General features: G+C 45.7%; 1 pseudogene; it reads right to left on the bottom strand.

The window, feature by feature from the left end:
* Positions 1-6,276: 6,276 nt before the first annotated feature.
* Positions 6,277-7,161, bottom strand: LOC144695327 (uncharacterized; annotated as a pseudogene).
* Positions 7,162-22,010: the final 14,849 nt, after the last annotated feature.

The following is a 22,010-nucleotide window of genomic DNA, read 5'->3' as shown; positions in this document are numbered from 1 at the left end:
GATTTTCTTGAGAGTTTATTTCATTTTACAGGAGTTCCTGAAGCAGTTGCCTCAACTTTGTTCCACTCATTTCAGCTTGTCCAACCACACTCAAAGATTTGCATAAGTAGTAGGCGATTTATGAACGATTTTTCCTACCTTTCTTGCTTCTGACCTGTGAGCTGCATTTAATGCTCCCACGCCAACAAATTTGAGACAGGGATCATGTTAAATCCAGCGGGCGGTTTGCCCGCCGCCCAGCTGCCTGCTCCTTCTCCACCGCGTTGAACTCGCCGTTGCCCACCGGTTGGCCAACCAGGGCCATCAGTTAGGCAATTAATTAGCCGCCTGGGTCAATCGGAATCCGACCCACCCCAAGTTGTCCTCTCCCCCCAAACCAAATAGCTTTTCAAACCCGCGCCTTCTCCGCCCCATGTTGCCGACCCCCAAACACTTCCGATGGATCCATCGAAGCTCGGCTGCTCATTGCCTGAGTGCAATATGGCAGAAACCAGCCACCCGCTGCGGCTGCCGGTACATCGGCAACTGCAGCCCAATAATTGTTGGCAACCCTCTGGCTGTCAAATGATCGCCGGGCCGCGGTTCTTGGCCTGGGCGGGCTTCTCCACCACGAGTTTTTCGCGGGTTGGGGGTGGGGTTGGAGGAAGCACGTCCAGTGTAATTCAGCCTGGAATAGTGACAGACTTCAAGAATACATAGACAGACTGGTGGAATGGACGGGGAAAATGCAGATGAAATTTAAAGCTGAGGAATATGAAGTGATGCATTTTTAAGGAGGCAGTTCGATGAAAGCCAATACAAAATAAAGGAGATCATTTTAAAGCCAACGCAGGAGCAGAGGGGCCTGGGGCAGATGTGCACCAAGTACTTATGGTGGCAGGGTAGGTAGAGAAAGCCGTTAATAACACGTGGGACCCTGGGCATTATAACTAGGGGAATAGAGCACAACAGCAAGAAAGTTGTAGCAAACTTTTACAAAATGTTGTTCGGCCCCATATCTCTGTTCATAGAGTCAGATTAACATGTACATTTTTGCACACATCTCAAATGCTCTGTAATATATACAAATTGCAAAACCATTGTGATAGCGCGAGAAAGTTTTCCTCATGGATTTGGCACGCCTGGCAAACGCAATCTGCCATGTCATAACATAAGAAAATAAGAACATCTGAACTAGGGGAAGGAGTAGGTAATTCGGCCCCTCGAGCCTGCCCCGCCATTCAATACTATCATGGCTGATTTAATTTCGGCCTCAACTCCAATTTTACGCCCTCTTCCCATAAACTTTTAACCCATTACTAATTAAAAATATGCTGATCTCCTCCATAAGCTTAGTCAGCGTCCTGGCATCCACTGCACTCTGAGGTAGTGAATTCCACAGATTCACGAACCTTTGAGAAAAGTAATTCCTCCTCACCTCGGATTTAAATCTACCACCCCTTAGCCTAAAACTGTGGTCTCTCGTTCTAGAATGCCCCACAAGGGGAAACATCCACTCCACGTCTACTTTGTCTATCCCCTTTAGCGTCTTATATGCCTCAATTACATCTCTCATCCTTCTTAACTCTAGCGATTATAGGCCTAAACTGCTCAAGCTCTCCTCATAATACAAGCCCCACATCTCTGGAATCAATCTAGCAAACCTTGTCTGAACCACCTCCAGTGCAACTACATCCTTCCTCAAGTAAGGGGGCCAAAACTGTACACAGTACTCCAGGTGTGGGCTCACCAATGCCTTGTACAACAACACGTTCCTCTTTGTATACTTCATCCATTTCACAATAAATGCCAAAATTCCATTTGCCTTCCTTATTGCCTGCTGTACCTGCATACTAGCTTTCAATGATTCATGCACGAGGACAACCAGATCCCTCTGCACTGAAGCATTATGAAGTTTCTCTCCATTTGAATAATAAGTCACCTTTTTATTCTTCCGACCAAAATGGATAACCTCACACTTATCCACGTTAAACTTCATCTGACAAATTTTTGCCCATCACCGTACTTGTTCATAATCATTTGTAAATTTCTTATTTCCTCACTGCAACTTACTTTCCCGCCTATTTTAGTTTCATCTGCAAATTTAGCTAGAGTACCTCCTATCCCTGTATCCAAGTAATTAAAATAGATTGTAAGTAGTTGGAGCCCAAGGGCCGAACCATGTGGCACCCCATAAGTTACAGCTTGCCATCCAGAAAAAGACCCATTTATCCCAACTCTATGATTTCTGTTGGTTAGGCAATCCTTGATCCAAGCTAATATATTACTCCTAACTCCATGTGATCTTATCCCGTGTATTAATCTTTTGTGCCGCAACTTATCAAAGGCCTTCTGGAAGTCCAGGTACACTACATCTACAGGATTGCCATTATCCACTTTGCTTGTCACATCTTCAAAGAACTCGGAAAATTAGTCAAACACGATTTACTCTTCATAAAACCATGTTGACCCTGATGGATTTGATTTTGACTTTCCAAATGCCCTATTGCTACTTCCTTAATAACGGATTCCAATAATCTCCCAACAACAGATGTTAAACTAACTGGTATATAGTTTCCTACTTTCTGCCCACATCCTCACCCCACCACCCCCTCCTCTGCGCGCCCTCCCCACCACCGCCCCCTGCTTTTTGAATAAGGGCGTTATATTAGCATTTTTCCAATCCACTGGAACATTTTCAGAATCCAGGGAATTTCGGAATATTATAGCCAATGCATCCACTATCTCCGCTGCCACTTCCTTTAACACCCTGGGATGTAGGCCATCAGGTCCTGGGGACTTGTCACCCTTTAATCCCAATAGTTTGCTCCGTACCTTTTCTCTGGTGATGGTGATTGTTCTAAGTTCCTCCTTCTCTATACCCTCTGCACTACCTGATGCTATTGGGATGGTACTCGTGTCATCCACTGTGAACACTGAGGCAAAATATTGATCAAGCGTCTCTGCCATTTCTGCGTTACCCACTATTAACTCCCCAGTCTCATCCTCCAAGGGACCATCATTCACTTTCGCTACTCTCTTTCCTTTTATATAATTGGAGAAACTTTTGCTATGAGCGTTTACATTTTGCGATAGTTTTCTTTCATAATTTACCTTTGCTTATTTTATTATTTTTTTAGTAACCTTTTGTTGATCTTTAAAAGTTTCCCAATCTTCCAGCCTGCCACTGACTTTTGCAATTTGGTATGCCTTAGTGTTTGACTTTATATTATCTTTAACTTTCTTGCTTAGCCATGGATGCTTTTTCCCTCTTTTACCATCTTTCTTCCTATTTGAAATATACTTTACTTTGGAGGAATTGAATGTCTGCTTAAATATCTGCCTCTGTTCATCAACTGTCCTATCTTGTAGTCTTCCTGCCCAGTCCACTTGGGCCAAATCGGCCCTCATGCCTATGTAGTTACATTTGTTTCACTCCAGAGCACTAGTGTGAGACTCATGTTTCTCGCTCTCAAACTGAACGTGAAAGTCTATCATGCTATTATCACTCTTCCCTAGAGGATCCTTTGCTATGAGATCATTAATTAATCCCATCTCCTTGCACAAAACCAAATCCAGAATAGCCTGCTCCCTGGCTGGTAGCACAACATATTGCTGCAAGAAACAATCTTTAGTACACTCTATGAACTCTCCCTCGAGTCTACCCTTGCCAATTTGATTAATCCAGTCTATATGCATATTAAAATCACCCATGATTATTGCCGTGCCTTTCTTACATGGTCCCAGTATTTCCTGGTTTATGCTGTGTCCTACTGCTGAACTTACTGTTTGGGGACCGATAGACTACTCCCAACAGGAACTTATTTCCCTTGCTTTTTCTTATTTCTACCCAGACTGACTCTACGTCTTGCTCTCCAGTGCCTATATCATTCCTTACTATAGCACTGATCTCTTCCTTTACTATCAAAGCTACGCCACCTCCTTTTCTTTCCTGCCTATCCTTCCAAAACACTGAGTATCCTTGGATATTCAACTCCCAAACCTGTTCTCCCTGTAAACACGTCTCAGTAATCTCCATCAAATCATTACTCTTTATCTCTATTTGCGCTGTTAACTCATTAGTTTTATTCTGAATGTTACACGCATTCAGGTACAAAGCCTTTAAGTTTGCCCTATTGTTAATTTTCCCCATTCTTACATGATTCTTTGCTTCAATATGGCGTTCACACTCTGTCCCTTCCTTTCACTTTTTTGTAACAATCAGCCTCGTCACTAACCTGCACTCTTACCCTTCCCTTAAACTTTGATTTTTTTTTATATTTCCATGCGACTGAACCCTGCCCCCCACTATTTAGTTTAAAGCCCTATCTACAACCCTAGTTTTGCCATTCGCCAGGACACTGGTCCCAGCATGATTCAAGTGGAGCCCGTCTGAACTGAATAGCTCCCTCTTTCCCCAGTACTGGTGTCAATGTCCCATGAATTCCAACCCATTTCTCCCACACCAATCTTTGAACCACGCATTTACCTCTTTAATCTTATTGACCCGGTCCCAATATCCTCGTGGCTCAGGAAGTAATCCGGAGATTATTACCTTTTTGGTCCTGCTTTTGAAATTAGCCCCTAGCTGGTCGTATTCCCTCAGCAGAACCTCTTTCCTCATCCTACATATATCGTTCATACCTATGTGGACCACGACAACTGGATCTTTCACCTCCGACTCCAGGTTCCTCTGCAGCCCAGATGAGATATCCTTAACAAAAACAGAATTACCTGGAAAAACTCAGCAGGTCTGGCAGCATCTCTTCTCTGCCGATGCTGCCAGACCTGCTGAGTTTTTCCAGGTAATTCTGTTTTTGTTTTGGATTTCCAGCATCCACAGTAGTTTTTTGTGAGATATCCTTAACCCTGGTGCCAGGTAGGCAACACCGCCTTCGGGACTCTCTGTCCTGGCTACAGAAAACAGTGGCTATTCCCTTGGCTATACCATCCCCCATTACAACTACATTTCCTTTTTCTCTCCCCACTTGATTGGCTCCCTGTACCATGGTGCTATAGTGAGTTTGCTCATTCTCCCTGCAGTCCCCGCTCTCATCCACACAGGGAGCAAGAATCTTGAACCTGTTGGATAAAGGCAAGGGCTGAGGCTCCTGCAGTGCTACTTCATGGATCCCTCTACCTGCCTCACTCATAGTCACAGCTTCCTGTTCCTGACCCCGGCCGAATTTAAGGTAGTTAATCTAAGGGGTGTGACTTCCTCCTGAAACACAGCGTCGAGGTAATTGTTCCCCCTCCCTGATGTGTCGCCGTGTCCAAAGCCCAGACTTGAGCTCATCAACTCTGAGTTGGAGTTCCTCGAGCAACCAACATTTGCTATAGCTGTGGTCACTAGGAACCACAATGGTGCCCACCAGCTCCTACATCATGCAGCTGCAAGACATCGCCTGGCCCTGCATCTCTATTTTATTTAATTACTTTTTAAATTTGTTTTTTAATTTCCTGCTGGTCTTTAGTTTATCAATCTTTAAAACATTTCTCTTATTTACCTTTAAACTGAAAGCAAATTAGAATAGAGTTTCAAAATACACTTTTAAAAATCAACTGGGACGCGATCTGTCTACTAAGTTGAAGCTCAAATGTTAGGCCTCCGATCCTGGGCCTCAGTAGTCACCTTTCATCTGAAATCAACTTAGAATAGATAGTTAGGTAAACTAGCAGTTCATTACCAACAAATGAAGTTAAGGTTTTCCTGTGATGTCACTTTTTTTTCACTCGGCGACAGTGACTGCAGAGGACACTCTCCCCAGAGTGCTTCATGGTGCCAATGGCTGCAGAGGACACTCTGCCAAAACTGTTTCACGGCGACGGTGACTGCAGAAGACACTCTTCCCAGACTGCTTCACTTGGCGATGGTGACTGCAGAAGACACTGTTCCCAGACTGCTTCACTTGGCGATGGTGACTGCAGAAGACACTATTCCCAGACTGCTTCACGTGGCGACTGTGACTGCGGGGGACAATCTCCCCAGGCTGCTTCACGGCGATGGTGACTGCAAAGGACACTCTCCCCAGGCTGCTTCACGGCGATGGTGACTGCAGAGGACACTCTCCCCAGGCTGCTTCACGGCGATGGTGACTGCAGAGGACACTCTTCCCATCTTTAACATTAAATAGAAAAAGTGGAAGTTAAGATATTGCCACCATGTAATCCCAGGAATATGTATACAAGTGGCAATATATTGTTTTAATATTGTATGAACCGCGGAGTCTGCCTTGTAGGTGTTGGAAACAGGAGCAAGGTGGGGGTAGTAGCAGAGGCAGGGCATTTTAGTTTTTTTCCACGGAGGGAGATGAAATTTCATCTCTTTACCGACGGGCGTAATTTACCCTCTTGGGCCCGAACGGGGGATATTTCCTCGGGCGCCCCACCGACCTCTTGGGTTTGGAGCCGGCGGGCGGCCGCCGGCGGTGGATGTTGGCCCCGGCCGCCGTCTTCCTGCCGCCCCGGAGCGGCTTGTTCCTGCGGTAGGGCCGCGGCCCCCCTGCCTTGCCGCGGGCGGCTCCGGGTCGGCGGGCGGGTTTGAGCTTGCGGCGGGTCGGCGCCGCCTTCCTGGGCTTGGCGGTCGCCCCCTTGCGCCGGGCGGCGGCTCCTCGGGATTTCTTGGCGGCGGCCGAGCTCTTGACCTGCGACCCTTTCCTGGAAGCGGTCAGCGTGACTTTGGTAGGCGCCGAAGTTTTCTTCTTGGGGGCTCCGCCGCCGGTCTCGTCCTTGAGGGGCGCCGTTCCGGCCGCCGCCGGGGTGGGGGGGAGGTCGCCGCCGACGCAGCCACTCCTCCTCCTCCAACGCCGGCGCCCAGGCCGGCGTGTCGGCGCGGGTCCGGGAGCGGTTGAAGCGGAAAGAGCCCGCGGCTCCCACCCCGGGCGTCTGCACCAGCGAGCCGTTCCGCACCAGCTGCTTGACCGTCTGGTTGACCCGCGTGTTGTTGTGCCTCACGTCGTAGCCCTTGGCCGAAAGCGCCTTCTTGAGGGCGGCCAGCGAGATTCCCCGCCGCTCCTTGGTGGCCGCCGCCACCTGCAGGATGCGCTGGGTGACCGTGGGCCCCGGCTTCTTGCGGCGAGGCGAGGAGCGCGCCGGCTGCGGCTGCTGCTTCTTCTTCCTGCCGATCGCCTTCTCCACGCTCAACTCGCCGACGTCTTCCATTTTCTGGTTGTTGTCGGTCATGCTGGGCTGCCGGGTTTGGGCTGGTGGGAGAGACCGCAGGTGGTGCGGGGATGGGTGCAGGGAGGCGGTGATGGTGGCGGGAAAGGGGGGGCAGGGGGATCGGTTACAGCTCTTCCTGTTTCAGCCTCCACAACCAAGTAGGCAATGTCTCTAATTAGATTAAAAGAACAGCAGAAATTAAAGAACAAAAAGCAGAGGCAGCTGCGTTGATTTGGAAACGTAGATTAGATGCCTAAATTAGAATGTGATGAGGATTAAGAGATGACGGGTGTCCTGGTTTAAGACAGAATGAAGAGGGCACCTCTCGTGAGACTCATTAGGCTAACAAGGAAAATTACTTCAGATTGTGCGGTCACAATTCTATGATTACAAGACGAATTCACTTGTAACTAGTCGATAGAACAAAGATCTGTTGCATAGAACTACAGGCGTTCCCTCCTCAGCCTTTATGCCACTAAACTCAGCTACAGAATTCCACGGCATTCTGTGTTTCCCAGGTGGAGAGTTTGTTCTTTTACTCCAAATGTGTTTACATTTCTGTCTGAAGGGACTTCGGGCCCCTGACACAAAATTTGGCAGCCTTATGAACAGTGACTTTAAAAGGACATAGGCAGGCTGCTGGAATGGTGCCGTTTGGCCGATGCAATTTAAAGTGGGGAAGTGTGAAGTGATACATTTTGGTAGGAAGATCGAAAGGAGGCAATAAAAAAAATGGGTACAGTTCTAAAGAGGGTTTCAGGAGCAGAGCAACCTGGGACAGATGTGCACAATGTGCTTAAGGTATGCCCAAAGCCCCTTCAGGCAGAAATGTAAACACATTTGTTTTCCAAAGACCACGAACGAATGCGTCTTTAACAACGTCACTGCTCGGTTATCGGAATCTGCCTTTTCGGTTTCCTTTGCTATCTTCTTCGACTTTCCAATCAGCTGCCTTACACCTCAGCAACCTTTCACAGCCCTTGTCCCATTTTCAGGCTTCTCCCAGTGTCTTCACTAGTATCTGTGTTTCCGTCTTTGTTCTATGCAACTGTATCCCATGCCCAGTTGCGTAGAGGGAGGGGGATAGGAGAGGAGGCGAGTGGATGGGGAAGAGGAGGAGGAGAAATAAGAAGGAGAATGGGGAGAAGGAGCAGCATGGAGATGGAGCAAGGAGGGAAGAGGAGTATGGTGGGTAAGGAGGAGAGGATTAAGGAGGAGAGGGTGAAGCAGGGGAATAGGGGCGGGGTGGAGGAGGTTGGAAGAAGAGGAGGTGGACGACGCGGAGGGGAATGAGGAGGCAGAGGATGGTGGGGTTGGGCGGAAGATGGGATGGGGGTGAGGAGGATGGGAACGAAGCTTCGGGACAGGGAAGGGGATGGCGGTTAGCAGGGATGGGGAAAGGAGGGGGATGGGGTAGAGAGGGGATGGCGGATGCTTTTTGATTATGTTACAGAAAGGTTTGATGAGGCTGTCAGCAAAACGGAAACCTTTTGACTAAAAGGGGCAGTTGCAACATGGATATGAAGATAGGTTGAATTACAGAAAACAGAACAGTGGTAAACTGTTGGTTTTCAGGCCAGGGGAAGGTATCTAGTTGGATTCCCCAGGTGTCAGTGTCAGCACCACTGCTTTTCTTGATCTTTATTAATTACCCAGATTTGCGTGTACAGGGCAGAATTTCAAAATCTGCAGATGACACAATATTTGGAAGTATTGGGGGCATTGACTTTAAGAGGGCATAGACAGGCTGCTGGAATGGTGCCATGTGGCCGATGAAATTGAAAGTGGGGAAGTGTGAAGTTGGTAGGAAGATCGAGGAGAGGCAGTAAAAAATAATGGATACAGTTCTAAACCGGGGTTCACGAGCAAAGAAATCTGGGACAGATGTGCACAATGTGCTTAGGGTGACAGGATAACAATGTCAGCCATTAATAACGCATATGGGATCCTAAGCTTTTTAAATAGGAAGCATAGAGTACTAAAGCAAGAAGTTATAACAAACCTCTGCAAAACGCTATTCGGCCTCAAGTGGAGCATTGTCTTCAATTCTGGGCACTACACTTTAGAAAGGATGTGAACGCCATCGCGTGGATACGGATAAGATTTACCAGAATAGGTTACAGATGAGAGACTTCAGTTGCAGGAAGAAGCTGGGCCTGATTTCTTCAGAGAAGAGAAACTTGAGAGGAAATTTGATCGAGGTGCTCAAAATCATGGGCGGTTTAGACGGTGCAGGTAGGAAAAAAACTGTTCCCTTGATTATTGCACAATGCTCAGCATCATTTACAACTCCTCAGATACTGAAGAAGTCCGTGTCAACATGTAGCAAGACCTGGACAATACCAAAAGTGGGCTGGTAAGTAGCAAATGCATTCACGATGCAAGTGCCAGGCAATGACTATCTACAATAAAAAAGAAGCTAGCCATCTTCTTTTGACATTCAATGACATAACCATTGCTGAATCCCGCACTATCAACATCCTGGAGATTACCATTGACAAGCAACTGAACTGAACCAGCCATACAAATGCTGTGGCGACAAAAACAGGTCAGAATCAGGGAATTATGAGACGAGTAACTCACTCTTTGATTACCCAAAGCGTGTCCAGCATCTACAAAGAACAAGTCAGGAGTGTGATGGAATATCCTCCAATTGCCTGGATGAGTGCCGCTACAACAACACTCAGAAAGTTCGATACAATTAAAGACGAAGTGGCCTGTTTGATTGACGCTCTATCTATCAATTTAAACATTCACTCCCTCCACCACCTACACACGGTGGCAGCAGTGTGTACTATTCTTAAGGCGCGCTGCAGCTACTCATCGAGGCTCCCTCAATAGAATCTTCCAAACCCGCAAACTCTACCAGCTAGATGCATGGGAACACCGCCACCTGCAAGTCCCCGTCCAAGCTACACACCATTTTGACTGGGTACATTATCTCCATCCCTTCGCTATCGCATGATCAACAATGTGTAAGACCCTTTCCAACAACATTGTTGCTGTACCTGCATCAGATGATTGCAACGGTTGAAGACGGTGTCTCACCACCAAGTTCTCAAGCGAAATTCAGGAAGGGCAGCAAATGCTGGCCTTGCTAGCAACGCCCAAATACCATGAAAGAATAAAAACAACCTTAAGTGCTTGGTTTCTCCCAGCACTTGTTACCTGGTTTACAAATAGCCGTTTGGTAGTGTAGGGCTTGAGTATTTCTGAACAAATACTATCGAAGCCTTTTGCCTTGCACTCATTGCACTCTTCGCAAGTATACCAATATAAGGGGAAAACAACAAAAGCTTCGACATGCTTCTGTTTTTCAGCAAATCTTTACCTTGCTGTAAAAATACTGTCACAACTCCCCAGTGATTCACTCTCAACATTGAATACCAGCCCGTCCACTTCACCAAACCATGGCTCAATTACACCAATACTATGCACTCGCCTTTCCTAATTAGATTTGCAATCATTTCCTTCCAACCATTCTTGTCCTTTCCTCCCCAAGTCCCATTCCTAATTCTTCGGGATTTTGGCAGCTAAGATTAACGAGTTGTTCAAGACTTGTTCTATTGACTGCTATGCTCTTTCATGCTGCAAGTTCGTGTCTTTTGCACTGTCCTCGGTCTGCTGTGTGTTAACATTTGTATTCATGTTTATTTTAGCAGAGTGCATCAGAGGAGGCCAAATGCCACAGACTCGCCAAAAATAACTGACCACCATTATAAAGTAGCATTTTGAAGCACTTGCTTTATTTTCTGCTGTTAAATTTCATAGTTGCATAATTAGCGAAGAAGGCTACCCGCTACACACAGTCTGTCCCTGGGAACATTTAAAGTGTCCACCCTGTACACAGTGCAGTGACATGTGATATACATTCTCCACTCTGATGCGGAGGTCTTCTTCTCGTTTCCTCCTTTAACTGGAAAATCCGCAATACGCCAGTTCAGAATACCAGTCACTAATACAAGATAGTAAATATTATTCATATTGATCAATTAAAAAACAACGAAAGGAGAACATGCAATGTGTCTGAATGATGGCTTAAATCGTAATTATCAAATAAACATAACTATTTTAGGAACAATCGGCACAGGAAAGGTTCATTAGATTGGTTCCTGGGATGAGGGGATCGAACTCTGATGAGAGGCTGAATAAATTTGGCCAAGGCTCTCTGGGATTTGGAAGAATGAAAGGTTATCTCACTGCAACATGCAAGGTTCTAATGCAACTGATTTGGTCTTGACAGGGGAGCACTGAGAAGTTGCTTTCCCTGACAGGCTAACGTAGAACATGCGGGCATGTCTCAGGATAATGGTCCATCATTTAGGACCGAGATGAGGAGAAATTTCTACACGAGAGATTTGTGAATCTTTGCAATTCGCAGTCCCAGACGGTAGTGGATGTTTCACGATTGAATATGTTTAAGGCCGAAATAGATTTTCGGTCTCTGAAATGGATGTGGAGAGTTGGCGGGAAAGTGGACTTGACAAGAGGATCAGGAATGATCATATTGAACGGTGGAGCAGGTTCAAGGGACCATATCGTCTACTCTTATGATTTCTTATGATTCTATGGTCTACTCTCATCAATTTATTCGTAAGAAACATTGACCCCAATTGTTCAGCCTGTCAGAGTGGCTCCTCCGATGGCTCAATGGAAAATTAATGAAAAAGGATATAGACAACCGATTTGGACAAGTCACTTTACGTGGAAATATAAGAGGAAATTCCAACATGAAATCTGCACACTTCGACGAGAATGGAATAAGCCATAGATCTGAAGCGTGTGAAACACGAGGAGGGTGTTTGGAAATAAAATATTTGGAAATAATATTAAATAAATCAAAAAGTAATGGTTAAATAATGTCAGGATTGTTTTTCTAAACTTTTCGGAGAAATAAGGGCCAGAGCATCTCCATTTCTGAAATGTAAGTGGTTAACCAGCACAGTATATTCTCACCAAAATGATGGATTGTGGTGTCAAGCGCTAAATGGATGGATGACTACGTGTCGTTTATCACAGTGAGGCCGCAGACATTTTAAACCATGTTGCTCATTTCCATATAACGCAGGCAAGAAAGCAACGCTTCCAGGCATCTCCAATAAGTTGGCCAGATACGACACAGAATCGGTGGAGAGTAAAAATCAATGATTGATCGACCACGGGAGGCATCATACTGCCCATCAAACTGACAGTTGGAATTGGCATGTTGGGTCTGCTCTTTCGAGCCCGACGAAAAACATATAAAACCTTTATCTTGTCTTCTGAGCAGAATCCAATGGATCTGTGAAGAACAGTTTATTCTGCCGCACAACTTGCCCGCACTCCGCCCATTTCTACCTAAAAATTGCAATTAGAGTTCTCTGTTGATTCAGGGGCTCCAGTTTGAGATTGAGGTTTACACTTACCCACCTCAGCCTTGCCCAAACAAATGAGAATTCCTGTCATCCATCTCAGAAGCTCACCCAAGGCTTTGATGGCTGAAGCACCAGCATGAAATTTAGTATTTTTTCGTGGCGACTATCACATCGTATACACCAAGTGGGGCACTTAAAGGGGATCCAACAGGTTAGGCACAGTTGTTGTAAGGAACCAGAATCTTGACCAACATGCAAATAAAAAAGCTTAGTTTATGTTCCTGGGATTTACTCAAGCATCAGATTGCTTTGTTAACAAAAACGAGACCTGCTTCTATTCCCTAGTTCAATAACAGCGATTGGCAGCATTGATTCACCTGATGCACAGTGATGTCCAACCCTGTGGAGCCACATTTCAGGCAGGAAGGTCACCGGGTTCCTGCAATTCACAGCTCATTCTACCCAGTAAGTTCCTCTCTACAATTGAGCTTCTATTTGTTTCTTCTCTCCCCCTCCTTTCTTCCCCCAGCCCTTCAGAGGTCCTCTCTGATCTTTCAGTTCCCAGTTTCCAGACATCGTTTAAATCCAGAATGTTAACCTGGCTTCTCTCTCCGCCTGTGACTCAGACCGACACCCATCAGTTTGCAGCTGGCAGGAGGCAGGGAGACAGTGCGACGTTTTAGGATGGGCCTGTTAGTGACCTTTAATCCCGCAGATTGTCAAAGGTACGGAGTTTTTCCCGCCGTATTTCAGTCCTTGCCTGAAGATGGGAAAGATTCTCTCAGTGAAAGTGTCGGTGTAAGTGTGGAGATGGGACATGTTGTCCGCATTGTAAAATGACACCTGTCCACCCTCATAGTCCAGGTAAACTCCGATCTTCCAGGTTCCGTGTTTTCTTACTGATCCGTGGGATGTGGGAGTCGCTGGCTAGGCCAGCATTTGTTACCCAACTCTAATTGCTCGTGAGAAGATGGTGGTGAACTGCGTTCTTGAACCGCTGGACACCATGTGGTGTAGGTACATACACAGTGCTGATAGGGATGGAGCTCCAGGATTTTGACCCAGCGACAGTGAAGGAATGGTGATATATTTCCAAGTCAGGTTGGTGAGTGGCTTGGAGGAGAACTTCCAGGTGATGCTTCACATGTGTCTGCTACACTTGTCCTTCTAGATGGCAGTGGTCGTGGGCTTGGAATGTGCTGCCTAAGGAGGCTTGCTTAGTTCCTGCACTGCATCTTGTAGATGTAGATGTACACACTGCTGCAACTGTGCGTCAGTGGTGGAGGGAGTGAATGCTTGTGGATGGTGTGTTAATCAAGCAGCCTGCTTTGCCCTGAATGGTGTCAATCTTCTTAAGTGTTTTTGGAGCTGCACTCATCCAGGTAAATGGGGAGTTTTCCATTACATTCCTGACTTATGCCTTGTAGTTGGTGGACAGGCTTTAGGGAGTCGGAAGGTGAGCTACTTGCCGCAGGATTCATAGTTTTGGACCTGCTTTTGTAGCCACAGTATTTATTTGGCAAGTCCAGGTCAGTTTCTGGTCAATGGTAGCCCCCAGGATGTTGATAATGGGAATTCAGCAATGAAAATGCCATTTAATGTTAAGGGGCGATGGTTAGATTCTCTCCTGTTGGAGTTAGTCATTGCCTGACACTTGTGTTGCGCAAATGTTACTTGCCACTTGTCAGCCCAAGCCTGGATATTGTCCTGATCTTTCTGCATGTGGACATGGACTGCTTCAGTATGTAAAGAGTCACGAATGGCTGAACATTGTGTAATCAGCAAACACCCCAACTCCTGACCGTATGATGGATGGAAGGTCATTGATGAAGCAGCTGAAGATGGTTGGGCCTGTGACACTACCCTGAGGAACTCCTTCAGTGACGTCCTGGAGCTGAGATGACTGGCCTCCAACAACCGCAACCATCCACTTTTGTACTGGGTATGACTCCAACCGCTGGGGAGTTTCCCCCTGATTCCCATTAACTCCAATTTTGCCAGGGCTCCTTGATGCCACACTCACTCAAATGCTGCTTTGATGGCAAGGGCAGTCACACTCACCTCACCTCTGCAGTTTAGCTCTTCTGTCCATGTTGGAACAAAGGCTGTAATGAGGTCAGGAGCTAAGTAACCTTGGTAGAACTCAAACTGAGTGTCAGTGAGCAGGTTATTGCTAAGCAAGTGCCGCTTGATAGCACTGTTGGTGACCCCTTCCATTACTTTACTGATAATCGAGAGGACACTGATGTGGTGGTAATTGGCTGGGTTGGGTTTGTCCTGCTTTTCATGTGCATGACATGCCTGGGCAATTTTCCACATTGCTGTGTTGATGTCAGTGATGTAGCTATACTGGAACAGCTTGGCTAGGGGTGTGGCAAGTCACAGGGCACAAGTCTTCAGTGTTATTGCTGGAATATTGTCAGAACCCATAGACCTTGCAGTATCCAGTGCCTTCAGCCGTTTCTTGATATCATGTGGAGTGAATAGGATTAACTGAAGACATGCACCTGCGATGCTGGGGGTCTCTGGAGGAGGCCAAGAAGGTTCATACAATTGAAACTTCTCACTGAAGATTGTAGCAAATGCTTCAGCCTTATCTTTTACAATGATGTGCTGGGCTCACCCATCATTGATGATGGGAATATTAATGGAACCTCCTCCTCCAGTGAGTTGTTTAATTGTCCATCTCCATTCACGACTGGGTGTGCAGGACTGCAGAGTTTGTTGTGGAATCGCTTAGTTCTCTCTATCGCTTGCTGCTTGTGATGTTTGGCACACAAGTAGTCCTGTGTTGCATCTTCACCAGGTTCATACCTCATTTTTAGATATGCCCCGCGCTGCTCTTGGCATACCCTCCTGCATTCTTCATTGAACCAAGGTTGATCCCCTGGCTTGATGGTAATGGTAGAGTGGGGGATGCCGGGCCATGAGGTTACAGATTATGTTCGAGTATAATTCCGCATTTGATGATGGCCCACAGCGCCTCGTGGATGTCCAGTCTTGAGTTGCTAGATCTGTTCGAAATCTATCGCATTTAGCACGGTGGTATTGCCAAGCAACACGATGGAGGGTATCCTCAATGTGAAGGCGGAATTTCTCTCTGCAAGAATTCAGCAGTGGTTCCTCCTACTGATACTGTCAGGGACAGATGGGTGACAGCTAGATAGGTGAGTATGAGGTCAAATATGTTTTCCCTCTTGTTGGTTCCCTCGCCATCTGCTACAGACCCAGTCTAGCATCCATGTCCTTTATGATTCGGCCAACTGCATCAGTAGTGGGACCTCCGAGCCACTCCTGGTGATCGACATTGAAGTCCCCCATCCAGAGCACGATCTGTGCCCTTGCCACGCTCAGTGCTTATTCCAAGTGGTGCTCAACATGAATCAATGCGCCTTCATGAGCTGGGACGGTACGTTGTAATCAGCAGGGAGTTTCCTTGCCCATATTTGACCTGATGCCATGAGACTTCACGGGATCCAGAGTCGATGTTGAGGGCAATTCCCTGCCGGCTGTATACCACTGTGTCGAAATCTCTCCTGGGCCTGCCTTGACCGTGGGATAGCACATATCCAGGGCTGATGATGCTGGCTTCTGCGACATGGTAAGGTATGATATCGTGATTATGACTATGTCAGAACAGTTCCCTGAAGTTTGGCACTAGCCGTCCATGTTAGTAAAGAGGACTTTGTATGGTCGACATAGCTGATTGTGCCGCTGTCGTTTCCGGTCTCAGCTGGCCCATCCAGTTTCATTCCATTTTAAAAAAAGAAAAGAGGTAGTTTCATAAAACTGATTGTCTTTCTGGGGCATTTGCTGTGGGTCTGGAATCACATGTAGCCATTTGTCTGTCAGACCAGGTAAGGTGAACGACCAAAGAAGAAAATAGAGAAAATAGGAGCAGGAGTAGGCCATTCGACCCTTCGAGCCTCCTCCGCCATTCACTATGATCACGGCTGATCATCCAACTCAATGGCCTGCTCCTGCTTTCCCCCCATATCCTTTGATCCCTTTTGACCAAAGAGCTACATCTAAGTCCTTCTTTAAAACATAAAATGTTTTGGCCTCAACTTCTTTCTGCGGTCGCGAATTCCACAAGCTCACCACTCTCTGGGTGAAGAAATTCCTCCTCATCTCAGTCCTAAATGGTCCACCCCGTATCCTCAGACTGTGAACCCTGGCTCTGGACTCCCCCTCCATCGGGAACATCCTTCCTGAATCCACCCTATCCAGTCCTGTTAGAATTATATAGGTTTGTATGAGATCCCCCTCATTCTTCTGAACGCCAGCGAATGTAATCCTAATCGACTCAACCTCTCCTCATATGTCAGTCCCGCCATCCTAGGAATCAGTCTGGTAAATCTTCGCTGAACTCCCTCCATAGCAAGTACCTCCTTCCTCAGATAAGGAGAACAAAACGACACACAATATTCCAGGTGTGGTCTCACCAAGGCCCTGTATAATTGCAGCAAGACATCCTTGGTCCTGTACTCGAATCCTCTCGCTATGAAGGCCAACATACCATTTGCCTTCTTTACCGCCTGCTGCACCTGCGTGCTTAACTTCAGCGACTGGTGCGCGCGGACACCCAGGTCTCATTGCACCTTCCCCTCTCTCAATTTATTGCCATTCAGATAATAATCTGCCTTCCTGTTTTTGCTAATAAAGTGGATAACCTAACATTTATCCATGTTATACTGCATTTGCCATGCATTTTCTCACTCAGCTTGTCCAAATCACACTGAAGCATCTCTGCATCCTCCTCAAAGCTCACCCTCCCACCCAGCTTTGTGTCATCTGCAAATTTGGAAATATTGCATTTAGTTCCCTCATCTAAAACATTAAAATATATTGTGAATAGCTGGGGCCCCTGCACCGATCACTGCGATGCGCCACTAGTCACAACCTGCCATTCGGAAAAAGACCCGTTTATTCCTACCCTTTGTTTTCTGTCTGCCAAACAGTTCTCTATCCATCTCAATACACTACCTCCAATCCCATGCGCTTTAATTTTAAATGCTAATTTCATATATGGGGCTTTGTCGAAAGCCTTCTGAAAATCCAAATGAACCACATCCACTGGCTCCCCCTCATCAACTCTACCAGTTACATCCTCGGAAAATGACAGTGAATTTGTCAAGCATGATTTCCCTTTCATAAATCCATGCTGACTCTGTTCAATTCTGCCACTGTTTTCCAAGTGCTCAGCTATTAAATATTTTATAATGGACTCTAGAATTTTCCACATTACCGACGTCAAGCTGACTGATCTATAATTCCCTGTTTTCTCTCTGCCTCCCTTTTTAAATAGTGGGGTTACATTAGTACCCTTAAATCTGTAGGAATTGCTCCAGAGCCTATAGAATCTCGGAGGGTAACCACCAATGCATCCATTATTTCTAGGGCTATTTCCTTAAACACTCTGGGGTGTACATTATCAGGCCCTGGGGATTTATCAGCCTTCAATCCCATCAATTTCCCCAACACAATTTCTCTACTAATAATGATCTCCTTCAGTTCCTCCCTCTCAATAAATCCTGTGTTCCCCAACATTTCAGGTATGTTATTTGTGCCTTCCTTTGTGAAGACAGAACCAAAGTATGTATTTAGTTGGTCAGCCATTACTTTGTTCCCCACTATAAATTCCCCTGTTTCTGACTGTAACGGACCTACATTTGTCTTCACTAATCTTTTTCTCTCCACATACCTATTGCAACGTTTACTTTCTGTTTTTATGTTCCCAGCAAGCTTACTCTGGAATTCTATTTTCCCCTTCTTAAGTGCTGAATTCGAAAGTGTTCCCAATCTTCAGGTCTGTTGTTTTTTCTGGACAATTTGTATGCCTCTTCCTGGGATCTGATACTATCTCTAATTTCCCTTGTTAGCCATGGTTTGGCCACCTTTACTGTTTTACTTTTGCGCCAGACAGGAATAAACAATTGTTACAGTTCACCCATGAGCTCCTTGAATGTTTGCGTTTTCCTATCCACTGTCATCCCTTTATGTAACATTTCGCAAACCATCATTGCCAACTCGTGCCTCATATCATCGTAATTTCCTTTATTAGGATTCAGGCTCCTAGTCTCAGAATCAACCGCGCCACTCTCCATCTTGATGAAGAATTCTACCATATTATGGTCGCTCATCCCTAATGGGCCTAGCACAACTAGATTGCCAATTATTCCTTTCTCATTCCAAAATACCCAGTCAAGGATGACCTGTTCTCCAGTTGGTTCCTCAACGTATCGGTCCAGAAAACCATCCCATATACACTCCAGGATTTACTCCTCTACGGGATTGTTACTAATTTGAATTGTCCAAACAATATGCAGGTTAAGGTCACCCATAATTACAGATGTTCTTTCAGTGCACGCGTCTCTAATTTCTTGTTTACTGCCATTCCCAACATCACATTACAGTTTGGGGGTCTATATACAACCCCATCTAACGTTTTTTGCCCCTTAGTGTTTCTCAACTCTACCCATACAGATTCCACATCGTCGGAGCTAATATCTTCCCTCACTATTGTGTTAATTTCCTCTTTAAGCAGCAATGCAACTCCACCACCCTTTACTTTTTGTCTGTCCTTCCGAAATACTGAAAACCCTTAGATGTTCAGTTCCCATCCCTGCTCACCCTGCAGCCATTCCTCCGTAATACCGAATATATCATACCTGTTTACATCTATTTGTGCAGTTAATTGATCCACTTTATTGCGAAAGCCCCTCGTGTTAAGGCACAAGGCCTTAAGGCTTGTCTTTTTAACATTATTTGTCCCGTTCCCATTATTTTTCACTGAGGATGATTCTTGCCCTTGATTTGTCTGCCTTTCACTTTTCTTATTCTCGTTTCTGCCTTTTGTTCTTGTCCTTGATTCCCCCTCTTCTGACTCCTTTCATAGGTCCCCATCCCCCTGCCATATTATTTTAACTTCCCCGCCCCACCCCCAACCATTCTAGCAAATATTGCCTCTAGGACATCAGTCCTGGTCTTGCCCACGTATAAACCATCCAATTTGTACTGGTCCCACCTCCCCAGAACCAGTCCCAATGTCCCAGGAATCTGAAACCCTCACACCATCTGTTCAGCCACATATTCATCCAACATATCCTACTATTTTACTCTGACTAGCACGTGCCACTGGTAGTAATCCTGAGATCACGACATTTGAGGTCTTACTTTTTAATTTACTTCCTAACTGCCTATATTCTGCTTTTAGGACCACATCCCTTTTTTAACTATGTCGTTTGTACACGACCACTGGCTGTTCACTCTCCACCTTCAGAATGTCCAATAGGCGCTCTGAGACATCCTTGAGCCTAGCACCACCGAGGCAATATAACATCTTGGAGTCTTGTTTACTTCCACAGAAACGCCTATCTATTCCCCTTGCAATTGAGCCCCATATAAATATTGCATTCCCATAACATTTACTCCTCCCCTGTGCAGCAGAGCGAACCATGATGCTACAAAAAGCTATTGCTGCTTTTCACTGAGCTGCCATTCTCCTCAGCAGTATCCAAGGCAGTATATCTCTTTTGCAGGTGAATAGCCAAAGGAGATTCCTACACTGCCTGTCTAGTCCTCTTGCTCTGCCTGGTGTACACCCATTCGCTTCCTGCCTGTGGACTCTTAGCCTGTGGTGTGAACACCTCGCTATACTTGCTATCTACGATCCTTTCTGGTTCTCGGATGCTCCGCAGTGCCCCCAGCCACCGTTCCAGCTGCGAAATCCAGGCTTCTAGGAGCTGCAACTGGAGGCACTTCCCGCACACATGCTAGCCCTGGGCACAGGAAATGTTCCCGGCTTCCCACATAGAGCAAGAAGGGCGCTCCATGGCTTTGAGCTCTCCTGCCATGACTTCCCCTTTAAATAAAATTAAATCTTTTGGAAGATTCATAATATCAAATAATGTCAATTACTCTAGGGCCCTTCTTCCTTGCTCCTCGTTGTTACAGAATATAACTCTTACAAACGAGAAACCACAAAATAACATCTTATAAAAAAATAAGCGATAAAAGTAGTAAATGCTTGCCTGACCACACTAACGGCAATCAAAGGATCACCTCGTTCCCTCCTCACGAAACTGAACTCCCTCAATCACCAAACTCCAACTTAAGCACTCTACAGCAGCCCAAAGCAGCACTCCAGTGCTGACCACCAATTGGTCAACGACCACTAATAAACCCAATGGGTCTGAACACTGAATATTTCAATTAACAGCACGAATTTATTAAGCTCAATTAGCATACATAAACTTGATTGTTAAGAATGGTCCGTGATCTCCAAAGCCACTGGGGCATCGTCTTCTTGGTTATGTTCTGTTGACCATAATCGTTCTTTGCGTGTTTTTTCCTTCTTGCGTTCTGTTGACTGCAGCCTTGTCTTCTCTAGATCGATACCGATGATGTATTGGAGTATTTTTTACCTGCATTGAGAGACCCCTGTCGTGCCACGTTAGGTTAGATTTGCCTTTGAGCTAGAGTTACCTCATCATTTTTCCATAATCATGGATAGAGGAGCGGTTAGCTAACAGGAAGCAGAGAGTAGGGGCAAATGGGTCTTTTGGTGTTGGCAAGATGTGACCAGTGGAGCGCCACAGGGAACAGTGCTGGGGCCTCAACTATTTGCAATTTATAACAATGACTTGGATGAAATCACCGAATATATGGTTAATAAATTAGCTGATGACAGAAGGATAGGTAGGAAAGTAAGTTGTGAAAATGACATAAGGAGTCTTCAAAGGGACACAGATATGTTAAGTGAGGCGGGAAGATTTGTCAGATGGGGGTAAATGTAGGAAAGTGTGAACTTTCTCTCATTGGCAGCAATAATACAAAAGCAGTGTATTTTTCGAATGGAGGGAGGTTGCAGAACTCTGAGGCATAAAGGGATCTGGGTGTCCTGATGCATGAATCAGGAAAAGCTAGTACAAAGGTACAGCAAGTGATTGGGAAGGCAAATGGAATGTTGTCGTTTATTGCAAGGGGAATGGAATATCAAAGTAGGGATGTGTTGCTATTAGGATATTAAAGGAAATAGTTGCAGAGATAGTGGGTGCACTGGTAGTAATGTTTCTAGAGTCATTAGATTCTGGAAAAGTCCCAGAGGATTAGAAACTGCCAATGTAACACCCTTATTCAGAAAGGGAGGGAAACAAAAACAGGTAACTATAGACCAGTTAGCTTAACATGTGTTATTTGGAAAATGCTGGCATCTATTATAAAGGATGTAATAGTAGAGATTTAGAAATACATCATCTATCAAGGAGAGTCAGCATGGCTTCATGAAGGGGAAATCATGCCTGACAAATTTATTAGAATTATTTGAGGAGGCAACAAGCAGGATATATAAAGAGGAACCAATAGATGTAATATATTTGGATTTCTAAAAGGTGTTCGATAAGGTATTGCAGATAAGGCTACTTAATAAGATAGGAGAACGTTGTGTTGGGGTAGTATATTAGCATGGATCGAGGACTGGCTAACTAATAGGAGACAGAGAGTTGGGATACGGGG

This window comes from Cetorhinus maximus, chromosome 21 (assembly GCF_964194155.1).
Source record: "Cetorhinus maximus chromosome 21, sCetMax3.hap1.1, whole genome shotgun sequence".
In the NCBI taxonomy this organism is placed as follows: domain Eukaryota; kingdom Metazoa; phylum Chordata; class Chondrichthyes; order Lamniformes; family Cetorhinidae; genus Cetorhinus; species Cetorhinus maximus.
This window is presented reverse-complemented; position numbering and strand designations above follow the sequence as displayed.